The sequence below is a fragment of the Panthera onca genome, chromosome X (assembly GCF_046562875.1).
Source record: "Panthera onca isolate mPanOnc1 chromosome X, mPanOnc1 haplotype 2, whole genome shotgun sequence".
Classification (NCBI taxonomy): Eukaryota; Metazoa; Chordata; class Mammalia; order Carnivora; family Felidae; genus Panthera; species Panthera onca.
In genome coordinates, this window is record NC_138357.1 from 127,451,683 (window position 1) to 127,467,152 (window position 15,470).

The 15,470-nt window shown below is 38.9% G+C and overlaps 1 long non-coding RNA gene across 2 annotated transcripts in view; it reads left to right on the forward strand.

The window, feature by feature from the left end:
* Positions 1-15,470, forward strand: part of LOC145714580 (uncharacterized) — a 202,599-nt gene that overhangs the window by 24,426 nt on the left and 162,703 nt on the right. The gene's annotated exons all lie outside the window — the stretch shown is intronic.

Consider the following 15,470-nt stretch of genomic DNA (forward strand, 5'->3'; position numbering starts at 1 on the left):
AATAAAATATAAATAAATATAAAAAATAAAGAGGAAAGATGAGTACTTACCTGGGCTCGATGTTGTCCTCACTACACATGGGCACAGGCACCTGTTGGAACTAATGCAAATGTTCTGAAATGTGTTTCTAGTGAAGATTGCACAGCTGTATAGATTTGCTAAAAATCACTGAATTGTACCTTGCAACGGGTGAAAATGTGGTATGTAAATCACACCTTAATGAATTGCTAAAAATGTTCTTTAAAAAATTGGCGGCAGAGACTGCCTGAGCCACCATGCCTAAAATACCTACTATCTGACCCTTTATAGAAATGGTTTGCCGATCTCTGGCGTAGAGATTTATGATTGCTTAAATATTTTCATAAGGTCAACAGCCAGTGTCTATGAGGACATGAATTTTCAGCAGCAGACTCTACAATTAAGTGTGAGAGAAATCCTTGGATATATTTGGGGGAAGAGGTTTTCCCACTGAGGAAAAAAAAATACATGGTTTGCTTAAAAATGTAACATCTCTGGGGAGTGTGTATGAACTTTATTTCTTATTCATATAAACTTTAGAATCAGTTTCTTGAAATGCATAAAAGAACTTGCTGGGGTTTTAACTGGGATTGCATTGAATCTCTAGATCAAGTCAGGAAGCATTAGCCATCTTGACAATATTCAGTGTTCCTTATCCATGAACATGGAATGTCTCTCCATGCATTATATTCTTCTAATTGTGTTTTCATCAGAGTGTAGTGGTTTTCCTCATATAGATCTTGTAGTACAAGTTTTGTGCGATGTATGCCTAAGTATTTCATTTTTTGAGCTAATGTAAATAGAGTTTTTTAAAAAAAATTTCAATTCTACCTGTTCACTGCTGGTATACAGGAAAGTGCCTTTTATTTATTCATATCCTGGAATCTTGCTATAATTGCTTTTCAGTTCCAGGAGACGTTGTTAAACCTCCATGTGGGTATGCCTGGTGAGGGTTGGAAAAAACACTGAGTAAAGTGGTAACTGGTACACAAGTTGCAGGAACCCAATTTCAATGACCTCATAAGGAGAGAACACGTCTTGAATATTGCTTAAGAATAATAGTAGCAAATATCTATTTAAATATAGTCATTCAAGTTCTAAAGCAAGATTCTTCTATTTATCTTTTAAATTATTATTTGGGACCACTTGTTAAGCTTTGTGGAAAAAAAGAATGATATGATATAGGAGTAAAACCCAAATTCTTTTCACCAGAAGAAAAAAAAATAGCAAACGTCTAATGTGAGGGGTTAAACAATGAGCTGATATTTAATGATGGAAAGTTTGAGAACATTTAACAATTGCATCCCAAATGCACCCATTTACGGCATCTGTATTTTGCATACAATATAACCTCAAAAATAGTTATTTTTTAAACAAAGGGGATATTGTAAATCTGGAAGCATCTGAATACTTCATGTTATGCATCATCTTGTTTTCATTGCAAATATATCATTTACATGGAATATATCCTTTTTCCTCTTTCAAATAACAGCACATAAAAACCTTCACCCACCCTCCCCACGTACACACTTTCCAACTATTCTTGTGTTTCTTCCAGGAAGTTTAAGATCTATGATTTTAGACGGCAGTGTGCACAAATGAGCTCTATTTCATTTCCTCTGTAACGTAGCTCCAAGGTATGATGTATTCTTGGAATTCCAAATGCTGAGAATGAGTTTATATGAAGGATACTGTTTGCCCACATAATGAAATGTTTATCACAAGGAAGGATTTTGCTTCCTTTTTAAAAAGCTTTTATTTAAAGTACAGTTAGTTAGCATACAGTGTAATATTAGTTTCAGGTGTACAATTTAGTGATTCAACACTTCCATACCCTGTGCTCATCACAGCAAGTGCACTCCTTAATCTGCATCAACTGTTTTACCCATACCCCACCCACCTCCCCTCTGGTGACCATCAGTGTGTTGTCTGTAGTTAAGAGTCTGTATCTTGGGTTACCTTTCTCTCTTTCTCTCTCTCTCCCTCCCTCCCTCCCTCCCTCCCTCCCTCCCTCTCCCTCCCTCTCCCTCTCCCTCCCTCCCTCCCTCCCTCCTGTATCTTGGGTTACCTTTCTCTCTCTCTCTCTCCCTCTCCCTCTCCCTCTCCCTCTCCCTCTCCCTCCCCCTCCCTCCCTCCCTCCCTCCCGCTCTCCCTCTCTCTACCCCCTCACTCCCCCTCTCTCACTTTTTCCCCTTTACTCATCTGTTTTGTAACTTAAATTCCAAATATGAGTGAAATCGTATAGTATTTGTCTTTCTTTGACTAACTTCTTTCATTTAGCCTTATACACTCCCTAGCTCCATCCATGTTGCAAATGGCAAGATTTCATTCTTTTTTTATTGTTGAGTAATATTCTAGTGTGTGTGTTTTGTGTAAATACCAAACAGTGTGATTGCTGGATCATAGGGTAGGTCTATTGTTAACTTTTTGAGGAGCCTCCCTACAGTTTTCCACAGGGGCTGCACCAGTTTGCGTTCCCACCAACAATGTGAGAGGGTTCCCTTTCTGCGTAGTCTCGCCAACATCTGTTGTTGCCTGAGTTGTTAATGTTAGCCATTCTGACAGGTGTGAGGTGGTATCTCATTGTGGTTTTGATCTGTATTTCCCTGATGATGAGTGATGTGGAGCATTTTTTTCATGTGTCAGTTGGCCACCTGGGTGTCTTCTTTGGAGAAGTATCTATTCATGTCTTTTGCCCATTTCTTCACTGGATGATTTGTGTTTTGGGTGTTGAGTTTGATAAGTTCTTTATAGATTTTGGATACTAACCCTTTATCTGATATGTCATTTGCAAATATCTTCTCCCATCCCGTCAGTTGCCTTTTAGTTTTGCTGATTGTTTCCTTCGCTGTGCAGAAGCTTTTTATTTTGATGAGGTCCCAGTAATCTATTTTTGCTTTTGTTTCCCTTGTGTCAGGAGACATTTTGAGTAAGAAGTTGCTAGGGCTGATGTCAGAGAAATTACTACCTGTGCTCTCTTCTAGGCTTTTTATGGTTTCATATCTCACATTTAGGTCTCTCATCCATTTTGAATTTATTTTGGTGTATGGTGTAAGAAAGTGGTCTAGGTTCATTCTTTTGCGTGTAGCTCTCCAGTTTTCCCAACACCATTTGTTGAAGAGACTCTCTTTTTCTTGTTTAATATTCTTTCCTACTTTGTTACAGATTAATTGATTGTGTGGTTGTGGGTCTATTTCTGGTTTTTCTGTTGTGTTCCATTGATCTATGTGACTATTTTTGTGCCATTGCCATACTATTATGATCACTATGGTTTCGTAATACAACTTGAAGTCTGGAATTGTGATGCCTTCAGCTTCGTTTTTCTTTTTCAAGGTGGCTTTGTTTATTTGGGGGTTTTTTGTGGTTCCATAAAAATTTTAGGATTGTTTGCTCTAGCTCTGTGAAAAACACTGTTGGTATTTTGATCGGGATTGCATTAAGTGTATGGATTGCTTTGGGTAGTGTAGACATTTTAACACCATTATTTTCTTCCGATCTGTGACCATAGAATGTCTTTCCATTTTTTTGTGTCACATTCAATTTCTCTTATCAGTGGTTTGTAGTTTTCAGAGGGCAGGTCCACCTTGGTTAGGTTTATTCCAAGGTGTCTTACTGTTTTTGGTGCAGTCATAAATGGGATTGATTTTCCGATCTCTTTCTGGTTTTTCATTACAGGTGTATAGAAATGCAACAGATTTCTGTACATTGATTTTGTATTCTGCTACATTACTGAATTTGTGTATCACTGGTAGCAATTTTTTTTGGTGGTGTCTTTCGGGTTTTCTACATGGAGTGTCATGTCATCTGCAAATAGTGAAAGTTTTAATTCTTTTTTGCCAATATGGATGCCTTTTATTTCTTTCTGTAGTCTGATTGCTATGGCTGGGACTTCCAATATACTGTTGAATAAAATTGGGGAGAGTAGACATCCTTGTCTTATTCCTGACCATAGAGAAAAATCTCTCAGTTTTCCCGCATTGAGGATGATATCCATTGTGAGTTTTTTGTATATGGCCTTTATTATGTCATGGTATGTTCTCAACCCTACTTTATTGCGGGTTTATTCTCATGAATGGATTTGTCAAATGCTTTTTCTGCATGTATTGAAAGGATCATGTGGCTCTTATCCTTTCTTTTATTAAAGTGATGCATCACATTGATTGATTTGTGAATATTGAACCACCCCTGCAGCCCAGGAATAAATTCCACTTGATCAGGGATGTTAAATGTGTGGTTTTCTTTTTTAATGGAGTCTTTTACTGGTTTTGGTATCAGGTTAATGATAGCCTCATAGAATGAACTGGGAAGTTTTTCTACCTTTTCTATTGGAATAGTCTGAGAAAAATAGGTATTAATTCTTCTTTAAATGTTTGGTGGAATTCGCCTGTGAAGGCATCTGACCCTGGGCTTTTGTTTGTTGGGAGATTTTTGATTGCTGATTCAATTTCATTGCTAGTTATCAGTCTGTTCAAGTTTCTTATTTTTTCCTGTTTCAGTTTTGGTAATTTATATGTCTAGGAATTTATCCATTTCTTCCAGGTTGTCCAGTTTATTGGCATATCGTTTTTCATAATATTTGCTTATAATTGTATTTCTGTAGTGTTGGTTGTTATTCCTCCTTTCTCATTTGTGATTTTATTTGAATCCTTTCTCTTTTTTCTTGAGAAGTCTGCTAGAGGTTTATCATTTTTATTGACTTTTTTCAAAGAGCCACCTCCTGGTTTAATTGATCTGTTCTATTGTCTTTTAGCTTCTTTTTTTAAATGTTTATTTATTTTGAGATAGAGAAAGAGGGGGAGGGAGGGTTAGAGAGAGAGAGAGAGAGAGAGAGAGAGAGAGAATCCCAAGCAGGCTCTGCACTGTCAGCGCAGAGCCTGATGCAGGACTCAATCTCTCAAGCTGTGAGATCGTGACCTGAGCCAAAATCAAGAGTCGGATGCGTAACCAACTGAGCCACCCAGGCACCCCTGTTGTTTTTTTTTTTTTTTAGTTTCTGTATTATTTATTTATGTTCTAATGTTTGTTATTTCCTTTCTTCAGCTGACTTTATGCTTTGTTTGTTGTTCTTTTTCTATATGGTACAAGTGTAAGGTTAGGTTGTTTGTGTTGTGACATAGGTCTGTATTTCTATCTGCTTCCCTCTTAGGACTGTGTTTGCTGCATACCAAAAGTTTGGGACCCTCTTGTTTTTATTTTCATTGGTTTCCATATATATTTTAAATTTCTTCTTTGATGTCGTGGTTGTTACACTCATTCTTTAGTAGCATGTTGTTTAATCTCCATGTATTTGTGGTATTTCCAAATATTTTCCTGTGGTTGACTTCAAGTTTCATAGTATTGCGATTAGAAAAGGTGAGTAGTATGACTTCAGTCTTTTTGTATTTATTGAGGCCTGTTTTATGACCTAAGATGTGATCTGTTCTGGAGAATGTCCCACGTATTTTTGAAAAGAATGCATATTCTGCCGTTTTAGGATGAAATGTTCTGAATATATCTGTTATGTCCATCTGGCCCCATGTGTCATCCAAAGCCATTGTTTCCTTGTTTGCTTTCTCTTTAGATGGTATGTCCGTTGATTAAGTGAGTTTTAAGTCCCTTACTATTATTGTTTTAGTATCAATTGCTTCCTTTATGTTTATTATTGTTTTGTGTATTTGGGTGCTTCCATTTTGGGTGCATAAATATTTACAATTGTTATATCTTCTGTTGGAGTGTCCCCTTTATGATTATACAGTGTCCTTCTTTGTCTCTTGTTCTAGTCTTTGTTTTAAAGTCCATTTTGTGCTCGTTAGGTATGGCTACTCCAGCTCTGTTTTGACATCCATTTGCATGGTACATGTTTCTCCATACTTTCACTTTCAATCTGCAGGTGTGTTTGGGTCTCTAAGCAGCCTCTTGTAGAAAACAGATAGATGGGTGTTGGTTTTTATCCACTCCGACACTGTGTATCTTTTCATTGGAGCATTTAGTCCATTTCCATTCAAAGTAATTGCTAATAAATATGTATGTATTCTCATTTTATTACTTTGTGATGTTTCTGGAGAGTTTCTTTTATCTTTTCCTGTCTTTCATGTTTTGCTGACTTTCTTTAGTGATGCATTTGGAATTCTTTTTCTTTAATCTTTGCATGTTTATTAGTGGTTTTTGATATATGGTTTCCATTAGCTTTGAATATAGTCTCTTCTGCAAACAACAGTCTATATTAAGTTGATGGTCATCGAAATTTGAACCCATTCTTTTCTCCTCTCCTCTCCACATTTTACGCATGTTACTAGATTTTATATGCTTTTGCCTGTGTGAGTTCCTTGACTGGTGTTTTTATGGAAATATTCATTTTTACTGTTTCTGTGTTTCCTACCATCAAATTGTCAATTTTGGTCTGTTTTTCCACTCAAAGCGACCCCTTTAGTATTTCTTGCAGGGATGGTTTTGTGGTCATTAACTCCTTTAGTTTTTGTTTGTCGAGGAAACTCTTGGTCTCTCCTTTCTGAATGCTAGCCCTATTGGATAGCGTATTCTTGGCTGCAGGTTTTTCTTATTCAGCAGTTTGAATATACATGCCACGTACTTCTGGCTTTGCCAGGTTTCTGTTGAAACACATCCAGCTAGGCTTATGGATATTCTCTTGTATATTGCTGAGTTCTTTTGTCTTGCTTCTTTTAAGAATTTTTCTTCAGCCCTATATTTTGCAAAATTAATTATAATACATCTTGGTGTGCCCTTGCTTTTCTTGATTTTGATGGGAGTTCTCTGTGCCTCCTAGATCTTGATGTCTGTTTCCTTCGCAGACAAGGGAAGTCTTCAGCTGTGATTTCCTCAAATAAATCTGATGTCCTCCTCTCTCTGTCTTCTTCCTCTGAGACTCCTGTGAAACGGATGTCACTACGTTTGATGAAGTCAACGGAGTTCACTCGGTTTATTTTCGTGTTGCATAATTATTCTTTCATTCTCTTCTTCAGCTTCATTGCTTTCTGTTACTTTGTGGGCTAGGTCATTAGTTGTTCCTCTTCTTTTTCCAGCATTCTGTTCATTGCTTCAGTCTGTTAGCAATCTTGTGTATTGCATTCTGCATCTCAAATTCTTAACTGTTTTACCTCTGTGGTAAGGCCCTCCCTGAACTTCGCCATTCTTCTCTCAAGCCCAGTGAGTGTCTCTGTGATCATTGCTTCAAGTTCTCCATCGGGCATGTTACTTATACCTCTTTCACTTATTTTGTTCTTTCATTTGGGATAAATTCTTCCATCTTCACATTTTTTGAAGTTTCTGCCTTCTTCTGTGTGGTTAGAAACACCCGTTATGCTTCCTGCTCCTGAAAGTCACGTTCTTATGAAGAAGACATCATGTAGCGTCCAGGGCCTGGCACACTCTACTGTTGTGTTTCGACAGCTCTGTCCCTTCTGGCAGTCATCTGCAGAGGCTCTTGTCGCCCACTGTGGGCGTGTTTGGTGGGTCCCTGAGTGTGGTGAGGGTTAACTAGCTGTGCTCTGGTCTGCTTGTGAAATGATACTGGACACCACCTCCACCAGAACTGAGGCCCTGCAGAACATTCTGGTTGGGAGATGTGGTGTGGGCAGGGGTTTGTGCAGGTCTTCAGGGGAAAGGAGTTTTCGGGGCTGGGGCTGATCCTGCTGCCCCTTTTTGTGTGTGCATTTTCACACTTCCTTAGTTTACTTTTAACTGACTGATTTTTCAAGTCTTATCTTTAAGTGGCTGATTTTTTTCATTGCATTTCTTTACCACATACCATGTACTTGTTTATGGACACATTTTACATGTATGTGAAATCTGAGAATTGTTCTTTCCGCCAATTTTTTTTTAATTTTTTTTAACGTTTATTTATTTTTGAGATAGAGAGAGACAGAGCATGAATGAAGGAAGGTCAGAGAGAGAAGGAGACACAGAATCTGAAACAGGCTCCAGGCTCTGAGCTCTCAGCACAGAGCCCAACGCGGGGCTTGAACCCACAAACTGCGAGATCATGACCTGAGCCAAAGTCGGGCGCTCAACCGACTGAGCCACCCAGGCGCCCCTCTTTCCACCAATTTGATCATTATGTGTGTGTATATATATATTTCTTTAGAATATTTTTTATAGTTTTTTTCTTATTTTGCTTAAATCAATTTCATAACTCATGCTTTAGCTTCATTGTAATAATCGTCAGTTTTAGTTTTCACTGTACATCTTATGGTTCCCTATACTAAATTTTTTAAAGATTTATTTATTTACTTATTTACTTATTTATTTAGAGAGAGGGAGAGAGAGAATCCTCACTTGAGTGGGAGAGGAACAGAGTGACAGAGGGAGACCCAGAATCCCAAGCAGGGTCCACACTGTCAGCGTAGAGCCTGATGCAGGATTTGAACCCACCAACACTGAGATCATGACCTTAACTGACTTTGGATGCTTAACCTGACTGAGCCACCCAGGCACCCCTCCCAATGCTAAATTTTTAAAGTAGGATATTTGATTAATGAGTCTTAGCTCAGAGATATACTTTACTTTTCTCTTTTTGCCTGGTGGCCAGCAATAGAACCTTAATGAATAAACCACCTTTTTTACAGTTAAACTTTAATCTGAATGTCTCTGGATGTCCCCAGATCCTTTACAAATGAATAAAAGGTGACTGATTTGTAAATAAACATGTATGACTCTCTCTCTGTCTCTGTCTATCTCCCTCTCTGTTTCCAACATGCTCACATAGACACTCACATGCTTGAAGCACTAAGGAATACCATGCATCAAAAGCCTTCTTTGCCACCTTCATGAACTTCCAGAACAATTAGTGGGGTCGTAGACCTTCAGCAAAGTGACCTGCCTGCTCTCGTGGGTTTGTGGGTGATTCTGTTCTGATATCTAAGAGGGCATGCCATTTGCACAGGAGGACATGTTAAGGGATCACAGTCTGCTCTATTGTCTGTCCCACCTAAGGTAGAGAGCTCCTGTCCCGGTTAAAATTTCCATGACTTTTAGCTCCTTCAAAATGGTGCTTTAAACTAGAGCTTGAGGATTGGCCTAATAATGACTGTTTGGCAAAATTTGTTCATTAAGTTTCTTAGATCACAAACATCCAGATGAAATTTGAAATGATCTTAGGATAAAATATGACCAGATATTTCAGTGCTAACATGAATGCTTGTACATATAGTGCACAAGCTAAATATTTGCTAAATTCCTTGGCATTTAGGCTAATGAACTGTTTAACATATAATGCTTGTTTTATCAATAACAGGAAAGTTAAATTTATTATAACAATTAAAGACACTGAACTTTTTTAAATGTTCAATTTTAATTATTAGCGTTTTTCTGTGAAGCAACAACATTTTCTAGGATAAAGGACATTCCTCTTTTATTGACCAGAAGAACACGCAGTTTTCTCCTTTTTCTGCCTAGCAATGTTATTAACTAGGGATAAGGATATTATGATTGGCCAGATATGTATAAGATATATGCCACAACTGTAGATTTACTTGAAGGTGATTAGTAGGATTCTTTTAATGGTTGATAAGTGATATTGCTGACTTCATAGATTAGAACCCTGATGTGCACAAGTTGAAAATTAGAGTTGATTACAAAATTTTCATGATCTGTCATTACGTAGCATAGTGCCCACGTTGGGCAATAGCATTGTGAAGGCAGGGAGATAATTAAGACTTTGTTAAACAGAAAACAGCTTGGGAAGGTGACAAGATAACTGTCACACCCACACCTCTCAACTGGCATGGTTTCAGGATATCTAGTGGCCTTGGGGAGTCCTCAGAATCTCTGGAGTATATCGTATGTTCCAAATCTCTCTTGATTGATTGGGCAGGTCTGCTTGGTCTAATGATTCAGTCGTGTTTGGTATCTTTTTACCAATCCTCGGTTCTGGTCTAGCCCTCCAGAGATTTAATTATCTTGGAAGCAGACACCAAACCTTTCATTAATTTACTAAAACACGAGAGCATACAGGGTTTAAGACCAGAACTGAAGCCCTAGGAATATAAACGGGGAAACACAGCTCTGAGCATTACTGGTTTCTATGTCTGTCACACAGATTGTGAGTTTGGAAGTCATCAGAGATGCATCTTATATGGTGGGATGCATACACACACACACACACACACACACACACACACATATATATAAAATACTGTGCCTGGAAATACTATGAGATGTTTGTGTACTCACAATGGGTACTCTACATGCATGCGTACAATGTCCTATGGATGTAAACACAAGATTTAAATGACGTTAACCAGATTTTATAGCCAAATATGATTTATTGCTAAAATCAAGTAGATCAAGCATGAAAATGGGAACTCAGAAATAACATGAAATATCACTAGCGTATTCTGTGGAACCCACAGGGACAGTCTAGGATGAAGATCCTGATCTGTCGTACATCAAAGGAGAATGGACCATGTGAACAGAATCAAACTGAAGATAGAAATGCACAGCTAGTATTTCAGAGTTGAATTGAAACTGGAACTTTGATTTTAGATGTCTGATCCATTCCATAGAGATCAGATAGCTAGCGAATGGAATAAGGAAGGAAGCATGTACTGAATAACTTTTTTCTGCATAAAATATGCCAGGTGGTGTTATCCAAGTTTAAAATAGGTAAAGGTATGATGACTGAAGTTGAAATAAAGGAGAATGGTGCAGGAGGCTTGCATATAATTCATGGAGGAACTCTACCCTCAAGGAAGTGGGATAGAATTCCTCAATCTTTAGGGAAGGGGGTGTGCACGAGGTGACTTCCTTCCAAAAAGTGCATCAAACCTGACACATTCATCAAATTCTAGCCATTTGCCAAGTCTGTTTAGTAAACCTCAGAAGCCAGTAGTCCCGTGGAGCACCTGAGAGGCTCAGCTGGTTGAGCATCCAACATCAGCTTAGGTCATGATCTCACGGTTTGTGGGTTCAAGCCCCGTGTCGGGCTCTGTGCTGAGACCCTGGATCCTGCTTTGGATCCCGTGTCTCCCTCTCTCTCTTTGCCCCATTCCACCTTGTTCTCTCTCTCTCTCTCTCTCTCTCTCTCTCTCAAAAATAAACATTAAAAAAAGGAAGCCAGTAGTCCCTAACTAAACAACTCTGTGCTGTATACTGGAAAGTCTGAAGAAAATGGCAACAACAACAACAAAAAAAATCCACCCACAATGAAGAAGTTCACACATTTGTTCAGATGTCGTGGAGTCCAAGCATGGAGAGAATCCCTCGGATCTTTACCTTCAAGAATACAGTTGCTTTCCCACAGAGACACGTTCCGTTACAAAATGGGCTGGATTCTGGGGCTGAATGTCAGTGCTGGTCGTTGCTCTAGTGTTTAATGGCCCGGGGTGAAACATCATCTATTGCGGGAATTGTTTCCAACACAAAACTGTGCGTGGTTCCTTCACTGTTGATTTCAAAACTGAGATTTTCAATCTCACTGCTCTGACGGAAGGATTTATTTAGACTCCATTTGCAAATGCTGGTGCAGGATACAAGATTTCTCCTTAGGAACTGATTAGAAATCTCACTTCCTCTAAGGAGTGTGTTAAATTTGTCAAATACTGACAACCCTGACATCCGTGAGCCATGGGTGTTTACTCACAGACAAGAGTTCATGCCCTCCAGGGTGGAGAGAGGCTAAATATTTCTCTAAAAATCTGGTGGACCTCTTAGTACTGTTTTCCGTGAGAAGTGACAGGTTTTATCAACAACCCCGTGTAGGCGTTATTTCCACAAAGTTCCTCTTGAGGAAGCAAAACCCCATCATCTCAAGATTCTCGTCTGTACGTCTTTGAAGAGTCTGCAATTACCACCAGTATAATTTGCTTTATTCATTTTATTTCATTATCTGCCTCCAAAGTCCCCTGCTGTCCTACATTCTCTTTTGCATAAGGGATTCTTTTAAAGAACCCTAATGTTGGGGCGTCTGGGTGGCTCGGTCGGTTAAGCGTCCGACTTCGGCTCAGGTCATGATCTCACGGTCCGTGAGTTCGAGCCCCGCGTCGGGCTCTGGGCTGACAGCTCAGAGCCTGGAGCCTGTTTCAGATTCTGTGTCTCCCTCTCTCTCTGACCCTCCCCCGTTCATGCTCTGTCTCTCTCTGTCTCAAAAATAAATAAACATTAAAAAAATAATAAAATAAAATAAAGAACCCTAATGTTGAGGATGCCCTATTAAGAATTAAAACACTGAAACCGATGAAAGCAGAGAAAATAATGTTAAAAAAATGATAAAATAGACAGTCTAGGTGATGCACACAAACCAGCCGACAGTATCCACTCGGTGAGCTGCCACGTGGGATACGAGGCAGGAAACTGTTATGGGATCAAGAATGAAGAACAGCAAGAGACCAAGAGAGAAACTCAGATTGGCTTCAGGCTGCATGGTCACCCTTGGTGTGTGGAGACTGGCCGTGCCAACAGCCTGGCTGGCTGGTCCCACGGAGCATGTACAGGGACACGGAAGCCAGCTCAGTTTTGTGATGTGGAACCCGGTGAGAGTGTTGAGGACAATGTCATCTCAACAACCAGAAGGTGATGATATTTTTACTTTTTTTTCATGTGTACCATCAACATTTTTTCTTTATCCCTCATGATATTTTAAACCTATTAGGATATCTTGACAAGAACACTTGACTAGGTAACATTGGAGGTTTTTTGGGGCACCTGGGTCGCTCAGTCGCTTAGGCATCTGACTTCAGCTCAGGTCATGATCTCACGGTTCATGAGTTCGAGCCCCGCATCGGGTTCTGTGCTGACAGCTCGGAGCCTGGAACCTGCTTCGGATTCTGTCTCTCCCTCTCTCTCTGCCCCTCCCCTGCTTGCAGTCTGTCTCTGTCTCAAAATTATCAGATAAACATTTAAAAATGTGTAACGAAATATTTCGGGGAGCCTGGGTGGCTCAGTTGGTTAAGCATCCGACTTGGGCTCGGGTCGTGGTCTTGCGGTTTGTGAGTTCGAGCCCCACGTCGGGCTCTGTGCTGACAGCTCAGAGCCTGGAGCCTGCTTCGGATTCTGTGTGTCCCCCCACCCCACCCCTCCCCTGCTCGCGCTCTGTGTCTCTCAGTCTCTCAATAATAAATAAATGTTAAAAAATTTTGTTTAAATGTATAATAATATATTTAGAGATGGAAAGCCTCCACTAAGAACCAGTAATTTCAAATTTAATGTCACTTTACCTATTTTTTGCAAAACACTTTTTTCTTATTGCTAAGTTAGTATCCTTGTATAATTTACGAATGATTGTTTGACATTGGACAAAAGGTGTATGTTACTCAATTTAAGACATATTAAAGCACTTCATCCATAGTAATGTCCTTTTTTGAAATATCTGATCAGTTTTATTTTTAAGTAAGTTCAAAGTTACCAGTTCAAACCTTCCCTGGTCTTTGTGTTAAGCCGTTTATGTGAAAGCTAAACTGTTGGAGGAGACCTGTTGACCCTACTGTACTCTCTTATTTTTCTGAGACCAGCACTGTGCAATAGAACTTTCTGGAGTGATGGAGAGATTCTAACCTTGTCCTGTCCTATATTGTAATCCACATGTGGCCACTGAGCCTTGAAACGTGGCAAGTGTGACTCACATATGCAACTGTTAATTGTTTGTTTTAATTAACTGAAGTTTAAACACCCATATAGAGCTAATGGCTGCCATATTGGATAGCCCCGATCTTATCAGAACTTCTTCCATTTCTTCACTGGTTCTTTTTCCCTCTCATCAAGAAAAGAGTTCACGGCTTGCATGTATCTACATAGAGAAGATTCTTACAGATTTACCAGGAAGAATCACCTGTGCTTTGTTTGTATTTTTTCCTTTATGATCCCAAACTTTGTTTCCTCCCACTATTGGACCTTCCTGGATACTCAGTCTACAGTTACTTTTCTTGCTGTCTTTCTTATGGGTCTTTCTTCCGTAAATTGGTTTAGGTCCAAATGATTATTATGTATTCAGTGACTTGGAAAAATTATATAATTATTTATATATAATTAAACCCTATTGATTAGAAGCACAGGATTTTTGGTGAGACTTTCTGGCTTGAGATACTATTGACTGGCTAGATGAAAATATGGCTAGAACCGTCATTGACTAGCTGGCCAAAAATTGGAATTTGTGAACTCCGTTCCCTCGTCTAAGTATTGGGATGGAATTGTAGTAGCATGATAATTGATGGGTACTTACAAGTGAACTGAAGGAACAACTTATGACTGTTAGGTTTATCGGTGTATGAAGAGAGAACAATTTTTGACATCAATTTTAGTATAAATAAAGATTTACTTGAATCTATTAAACTGTATTTAGGAATAAATGAAGCCGTAATAATTCATGCCGTAACATCATGTGCGCCCTGCCTCCCATTACACATTCCAAGTTGTTTTACCTTAGGAACGACATCTTTGCATTTTTTTTTTGTTTGTTTTTTTGCATTTGATTGTAAGTGACAAGCCCCCGATTTTTGCACAATTGACAGAACTTCTAATGTGGTGAATATCAGTTCAGGTATAGCGAGCCAGCAGGTGACCATAGCGCACTTGAGGTTTTCAGCTTTCCAATTTCACCTTGAACTCCTACATTTAGTAATAAACACATGCTAAACGTTATAAAGTGACCCTTTCTTCTCCGAACAGCTAATTTGTTGAGTATCTGAAGCACTCTAAGGAGATCCTATAATTAAACATATTAGACCCAAAATGGGTAATGTCACTGCATTTCAGAGATTGTTTTGGAACACAGTCTCCATTCCCTTGTTAGCTGGAACAGTGGATTTGATTTTAACTGCCAGGATGCTGCCTGCAGAATTGAGCAATCATTGTGGAAGTGTGCATAAGCGTCTCCCAAACTAAAAGCATGGTGCATTGTTACTGGGTTATATTATGCGGGCAAAATAGCTTTTTAGAATCATATTTGTTGGTTATAGCTTTGAGCTACGGTGCGATTATGCAGCTGGATAGCTTCTCTCTGGTTGTATTTCAGTTCCCTTTGCCTTTGGAGTGGAAATATTAAGAAAATATAATAAAGAGGCAACTACGCTATGAGAACTCCAGTATTATATGAAACAATGCACAATTAACAAGCAGAGATGATGCTATTCTTTTTAGGTTGTTTGAAGCCAACGTCTAAGCTTATTGAATTGAGGCGTGTAAGCCTTTATGTCTTAAGACGAGCGCATTTCGTTTTGGCCAGCAGTGAAGATGTACCACCAGCAAACCACAGATGAACCAGGGAAGAGAATTTGTCTGAATTAGTAAAGGCAATTTGCTAAATGTATGCTCCTCTGTTTATAGAATGACCTAATGTCCTTGCAGTATTTATCAAAGACAGAAGAAGAAGAAGAAGAAGAAGAAGAAGAAGAAGAAGAAGAAAGAAAACTTCCTGAATGAAAACAAGTTAATGAATTGAATCGGTTCATTTCAAACTCAAATATTGTCTATGGAGAATAATTCTAATCTTACCACCTCCCATTTTATAAGATTCTCTATAAGAG